Here is a 7,519-nt window from a genome sequence, read left to right as displayed (position 1 = left end):
GAAAGCCAATTTTCACAAAAGTAAAAAATATTTTGCTGAGTTGCCCATCTTAAAATCGTATTGAAGTTTGTTGCCTTGAAATTTTGAGTTCACGCAGGTATTTTTTTTTTACAGTGATAATCCATTAGCTTTGTGTTGAATCAAAACGAAACATTTGCATTTACTTTGGACAATAGTGATCAACATTTTTGTCGGCTTTTTGACTCATTACAGACCAAAATAAAAGGCCACACCTTTATTCACGAACAGGACATTACTTGAAGTCGAAAGTGCACAAATTAATTCGGATTCAGTTATTGGTTAGGTTTTAAAACGTTTTAACCCCCCAATTCATTGATTCATCAAGAGAATAATCGATGATAAAAATAATCAATAGCTGCAGCCCTGTTTCAAAGAGAAATAAAATACTTTGCGTTGGTTATCGTTTATATTGTTTATTTGCCACTGGAGAATCGTACACTACATGAATATTTGCAGGAGGTGATGTGTGATTTGGGTCATTTCTTTTTCTTTCCTGTTCATTAAATGACCAACCAGCTTTGTGGGCTGTTTTTTTTTTATTTTTCTTCCCTTCGCTCAAATCTGTTGTTTGGCATCTATGCAAAAGCAGACACACACACACACAAAGTTTCCTCATTTCTCCTCCTGTCGTTTATTCTTGATCCTTCTTGAACTAACCCGTTACACTCAATCGTTCCCATTTTCACTTCAGAAATTATTTATTATTGCTGCTGCACGTCTATTTATTATTGTGTTCCCCCTATTGTTGAAATGTATAGTGAATGGAAATGAAGGGATCCTCCGTGTGCTTATTTATTAATTTTCCCATCCAGTCTTTAAACTTTGTATTCAACCAAACTGTGTGGCATAAGATTAAAAAAAAAACAATAAAATGATCAACTATGAGTTTGCGCAACTTGATTTATTGCCATTATTGCTCACTCGCAACATATTTCCCTTCACTTCGATCAGATTTTTAATGAAGCGATTCGTGCATGAGACGCTCCTTCCCCCGCGTTGGCATTGTTCTGCTCCCCGCGCGAGGTAACTTGGCGCCAAAAGTGAGCGAGATCGTCACGCGTGCCAGATATCGTAATATTTTACAAAACAGTCGTTTAGAAATACAAGTCTGTGTGTGTGTGTGCCCGCGCGCGCGTCTTATTTCACGCGGGAAAAAATGTGGTGGATTAACAGAGGGGCTCATTTAAAGTGGCCAGTGATGCGTTCAAGGTCAACCAGGTAATTTGGAAAGCAGCCGCATATTTCTCTGCAATATTTTCGATTTATGTCACATGCGTTATTTTAAGATTATGTTGTTGGTTAAATAAATTCCGCCATTTTGTGTAGGCCTATACTTTTTTTTAAACTTTCAATGAGCATTATTCAATTTTAACGATCGGAACAAAAAGAAGCAGTGGTAACATTTCACAAATATAACATCGATTTGGGAATTTTCATTGTTTTACAATAATGTACAAGTTCAGAAAACGTCACTGGACAAGCCAAGCCTTTTACTGTATCATCACACACACACACACACAAAACAAAATATAATAGACAATCTGATGCATCCGTTGCCACGTCAACTGAGTTTGGACCGGTGCCCCAGGACCCATATGTCACCCCTCACTGCAAAAAAATAAAAGTGCCGTTTCAACTTGACCACCCGCGAATTGAATGCAGTACGGCCTTACAAAGGCCCGCTTCGATCCTTTGAACGCAGCAAATTCACCTTTGCGGTTGTTCAACTGCTCCGATTTTAAAACATTACTCGGCAAAACTGTCAAATTTGTCCCTAATTTTATGTGATGCATTTTTATTCCATTTTTGCACATCAACTACACGCATTTCATTTTAATCCCGGAAATGTTCATTACAAGGCCTCGCCCTCCACACCACATAAAACAAAATGTATACGTTCTATTTATATTACTGACAACGCAATATAGTTTGAACATTCTATGTGGTACATTGTTTAGGGCGAATAGGCGAGGAGGAATCACAACATTTCAATGCTGCCCTTTCATTGCCGCTGTTCTTAAAAAAAAGAATCTGCAAACACATAACGCTTATATTGCTTTTAATGTTGTTCAATTTTCTAGTTTAAATTTATATATTCCTGCTTTGTGCACGTCTAGGCCTTATTTGTACGGAGAGGTGCAGCCTTCGCAGTCCAGTGTGTGCGTGTGCGTGTGTGTGTGTGAGAGAGAGAGATTCAGGCAGTACACCGAGCCAAGTCCCTTAATGTTCCCCCGCCGTGGTAGCAGCGGTTCGCGGGCCAAAGTGGGAGTGTGCATCATCCATGTCTCCTTGCAGATTTTTTTTTTTTTTTGGGGGGGGGGGGGGGGGGGGGATAAGCATCTGTTCATTATCCAACAGCGCGTGCACATGCGGCATTTAGAAATATTCCGATTTGTATTTTCATCCTGCACACTTAAGTCTTGTTTCCACGTATTTTCTATTTTTATATTTCCAATCAACAGTAACACAAGCACAAGTCTTTCTTTCTTTTTCTTCTTCTTTTTGATTTTCCTGCATGTTGTTTTTTTTCTTATCGTGAATAAACTCTTGCTTAAAGTTGCAGTGACACCGTGTGTGTGTGTGTTTGTGTGTGTGTGTGAGTGATCTCGCTGTTTAAATTATCATGTACCGTGGAGCCGGCCCACTCTCTTTCTCACTCAAACTTGAGAGTGTGTTTGTCCGACATGGCCATGAGCAAAATGTCACAAGTACAATGGTGTGAAGTCCAATTAGCCACCAGAAGACCAGATAATTAATAAATAAATACATACAAGTGTGTGTGTGTGTTTGCGTGTGTGTGCTCTTCTGCGATATTCTTAATAAGAACAAGTATAGTAAGGATGGAATGAATAATAAAAATACACCGGCAACTTGAAATCCAAGTTGAATTTGTTCTGGGGAGCTCAAAAAGCATCTCAAATCATCTTTTGCCAAAAAGAAGAATGGAAATACCATGAATCCATTCTAGCCCCCCTCCCCTCCAAAAAAAAACAACAACAACAAATAACAGAAACCAGAATGGCATCTTGTATCTTGTAAATTTCAATTGAGTCACCCGTACCTCAACTAGCTCAAAGAGGCACTCACCCAACTTTTTGGGTTATGTGTTTCGCCGATTCCCAAAATGGGTCAAATAAATAACCAATATTTTTGGTTGTTTTGTCAAGTACAATCCCATTTTTTGTGTTAATTGTATTCATTTAATCCAAAAAGGGGGGTAAATTCCTTTTTTGAACCAATTTGGGGTATTTTTGACCCAACCGTTTCTGGTGGCACCACTGTCGACTTGCATATTAGCAATTTGTCAAGGACCCCCCCCCTCTGCCCCACAAAAAATGCACCAATAAATAAAAAGGGGGAAAAAAGTGCACTAACTGATGATGAGGAGGATGATGATGCAGATGACATTCCGCAACATCTGCGTGTTTGCGCACACTCAAGTGAAGAAGAAGAAGATGAAGAGCTGTGGGTCCTGCTCCAGGGAGAGATTCCAGGACGTGGAGGAGGTGAAGGGGGTCTTTTTGGCGGGTGGCCAGCAACATTGGGGGGAGGCGGAGGGGCAACATCTGGCAGATGTGCATGCACGAGGGCAACAAAAATGGTCTTTGCATTTCTTGACGAATGAGCACCTTGCTCTTCATCCTCGTCCTCATCCTCGTGGAATGCAGTGTGACGTGGAGGTGTGGGGTCAGTGCAGGGGTGGGGGTGTCTGGCCTCAGTTTAGGAGGTTAAGTAGGAGCGTGCACGGGGGCACAACTGGATGAGATGGCTGGGTGAGGGGCAGGCTTTGGTTGCTGGTCTGCACAGATGGCGTGCGCGTGGGTCCGTTATGATAGGCTTGGATGATGCCCTCGTGGTCACATGGGCAGCAGTAATTGGCCTCCATATTGACCAGTTTGCAGCGCTGGGAGGAAGGAGGGGGTTGGGGAGGGGGGGTGCTCTCCCAGCTGGACCTGTCACACAGCATTGAGCATACCCCACTGATCACCCCCCTATACTCTGCCTCGAACCCTTCTCCCAAACCCTATCTACGCTTCGCCTGCTTTGTCTACCCACTTCATTGACTGCAATGGGCATAGGTCATTTTCAGTCTCTCGCTTCTGAGAGTCAGTTCCTGCCCCTGACCTAAACTCTCAATCATTTCCTTCTGACCATTACTTCTAATTGTCTCGCTTCCTACCCATCACTTCCTGTTTCGTTTATTACTTCCTGATTCAAGTGTCATTTCAAGGGGTACAATACATTGGACATTGCAGCACAAGCAAAACTCAGATAGTATTTGTGAAATAAGAATTAAAGAGAATAACTCGTCAACATAAAGGAGGAAAACTTATTATCAGCTGCAGACCGGAAACGATGTCAACGCCGAATGTTGTGCTCTTGTGGCTGACAGGCATCAGAGAGAAACGGGTTTCAGGTGTCGTCTGAATTTTTACGCATTGTGGTAAAGGTGGTGAAAATAGTGTGACAACAAATCATTTAACACTCTTGAACACTCGTCTCACACATGTTGTAAAATGAAATACCATCCTTTCGTAAGATGGAAGCCAGAGACAACAAATACAATGAAAAAAGCAAGGGACGCAAAATTGAGCCCTGTGGAACACCATACAACATTGAGGACGAGCGGGATTCATTCTTCACACATTACTTTCTGATTTGACCGTTACTTGTGGATAGGAACAATTTGGTTAGGATGACCATGAACTAAAAAACATTACACTGTCGTCAAAACAAGACAAAACTGAGTGTCTTTGGACAAGTGTCTGACCAATTAACATGACTAATATTGACTCATACTAGTAAAAGTAGTTGCAACCCAGCATGACTTCGTACTTTAACAAATACACTGAGACCTATTGCAATGACTTTTTTTTACAGCGTGGGTACCAAACAAACCTCTCTTGATGTATCTGACCAAGTTTTAGCATGCTATCACCCTCCCACCTGGCATCTACGTGTACATGTGTGTGTGTGTTTTGCCGCGTGGTGCCCGACTGCGACGGAGTTAGCACTGGAGAGCGCCTCTCATCTCAGACTTGGCAGGGGAGGGTCTCTGGGTACGAGGAGAACAATGGTCTTTCCTTGGCTGCTGTCAGCCAGCAAACACACTACGCTGGCACACGCTCAATGGCAGGGCGGGAAAAAAAAAAAGAGCGGGATGTTGACAAGTGGGATGGATGGGCACACATGGACACATGCACGCGGGCGCATACACATACACACACGTAAATACGTGTGGCATCAAAATGGGCACGGATGGCAACGAGGGATATTGCGCAATGTCATGAATGCCGCTTGTGAAAATGACTGCCGCGATAGAACAATAAAATGGGTGACGTCACATGAGAGTTCAGTTCAGTAAGCATGTAAAACATGGGTGGGCAAAATAAATTAGTCGTAAGCTGACCATCCTGTCATATTTTTTGCATTCATTTAGCTGTTAATTCTTAAAATATGCGAGTTGTGATGTAATTGTTCATTATTTGTCATTTACGGCCTTTTATGTACTAATTTGTCAATTTGTTTATTGTAAATATTGAAATATTAACAAGGATAAACATTTGATTAATTTATATTCAATATAAATATGGCATTTAAACGATGATTTATTATTTGACATCCACATTTCTACCAAGTGTAAATGTTTTGAGTTGCCAAAAAATATATAAAAATAAATAAAAACGATCACTATAACATCATTAAGGAAACGAAGACGCTCGCTCACACAGTTCGCCAAATAAGAGGCGAACTCGTCTTGCTTCAAGCTCTTCATTCGCCACTCCGAGTAGAACTTGACCACGAAAATGACATAGAACGAGTGCTTTGAATTACAAATGTGGTCACGGAATGAATTCCAAGTTGCATCTCAAGGCAGCCCCGGAACTTCATCTTCAGAAAATACGCTTTATTAATGCTAACACATAATGCAAAATGTCATACACTGGCTAACGGAAATTAGCATCGAAAAGCACTACTTTGAAAATGAACAGAGCAGTGAAACTTACAAATGTAATTGCAATTTTTTTTCCTGTCAATATTGTGATTGCGATTTAAAATGTGATTTTTTTTGCTCGCACGGTGACAGCTTTGATGTTAATCACAGATTATTGGAACAAATCCACTCCAATTTTAACATTACGTAGGTGACAAAAAAAAAGAATAAATCAGCGGACCTTCGGGGTTCCACTGTATTTTCTTCAAGGCGTGAACTGCGTGTGCACCTTATGCGTGAGCGAGGATGAGGAGGAGGAGAGACAGGAGATGAGGTTCAAATATGTACGCGTGTTCGTTGAGGGAGGGGGGGCTCTAGAGGTAGTGTGGTTGGGGTGGAGGGGGGGGTAAATTCTGTGACATCTGTTCATTACAACTAGAGTGTGTTTATTTTTATACAGCCACAAGCAGCGAGCTCGACTGGCACCGCTGGTTAATGTACCAGCCTCACACTGCCAATGAAATATTCACCAGCAGGCAGAAGGGGAGGAAGAAAAAAAAGAAGAAATAAAAGCCAGGAGAGGACAAAAGGCAGAAAAAATAGAAAACAAAAGATATGTCGCTGATGTGGTGTTGTTCTTGACACGTGCAAAGCCTCCATTTTTGTGAAATTATAAAAGAAGTCTGTCAGCAATCTCAAAAATGTTTTAAAAAAGACGGTTCCCAAAATAACACATGAGATATCACGTGCGGATTCTCATCATGGTGACTTTCACATATGTCGAGTGGTTCACACATCACCAAAAATTTTGTTCCAATTTTAAATGTTCAAATAGCTTTTTTAATTTTATAATTCTAATCTAATAATAGGTCGGCCAGGTGGTCCAGTGGTTAGCGCGTCTACCTTACAGCGTAGAGGTCGTGGGTTCGATCTGGCCTTCTTGTGTGGAGTTTTCATGTTCTCCCCGGGCCTGCGTGGGTTTTCTCTGGGTACTCCGGTGTCCTCCCACATTCCAAAAACATGCATGGCAGGTTGATTGAACACTCCAAATCGCCCCTAAATGTGAGTGTAATCGCGGATGGGCATTTGTCTCCGTGTACCCTGCGATTGGCTGGTAACCGCTTCAGGATGCCTACTGCCTGAACACACCTGGGATAGGTGCCAGCATGCCCTTGTGAGGATAAAACGGATCAGAAAATGGATGGATGGATGGAGGAATGGTGACTTTCACGGGAAATATTGTTTGAGGAGATGTCTCATACAATAAGTAAAAAAACGATGGTGTCCATGACTAGACACTTACTGGATTATTTCTTCCTAATATACATTTGAGACAAGGACATGTTACAACAAAAACTTCCTGATTTGCACAAATGTTCCTGCATATTCCATAATTTCCACATGACTTTTCTTTAAAAAAAAAAAAAAAAAGCATGAACATTGTAAACGCCTCCCCACACGCCCCCATTGAAGTAGCAGCAGAGAATAAATCCAATCATCATGACCCAGCACACTTTACCATTAACAACCCCGCCCCCGCCGTCAATGACCGCCCACCCCCCC

This window comes from Hippocampus zosterae, chromosome 17 (assembly GCF_025434085.1).
Source record: "Hippocampus zosterae strain Florida chromosome 17, ASM2543408v3, whole genome shotgun sequence".
Lineage (NCBI taxonomy): Eukaryota > Metazoa > Chordata > Actinopteri > Syngnathiformes > Syngnathidae > Hippocampus > Hippocampus zosterae.
Note: the sequence above shows the minus strand (reverse complement) of the source record.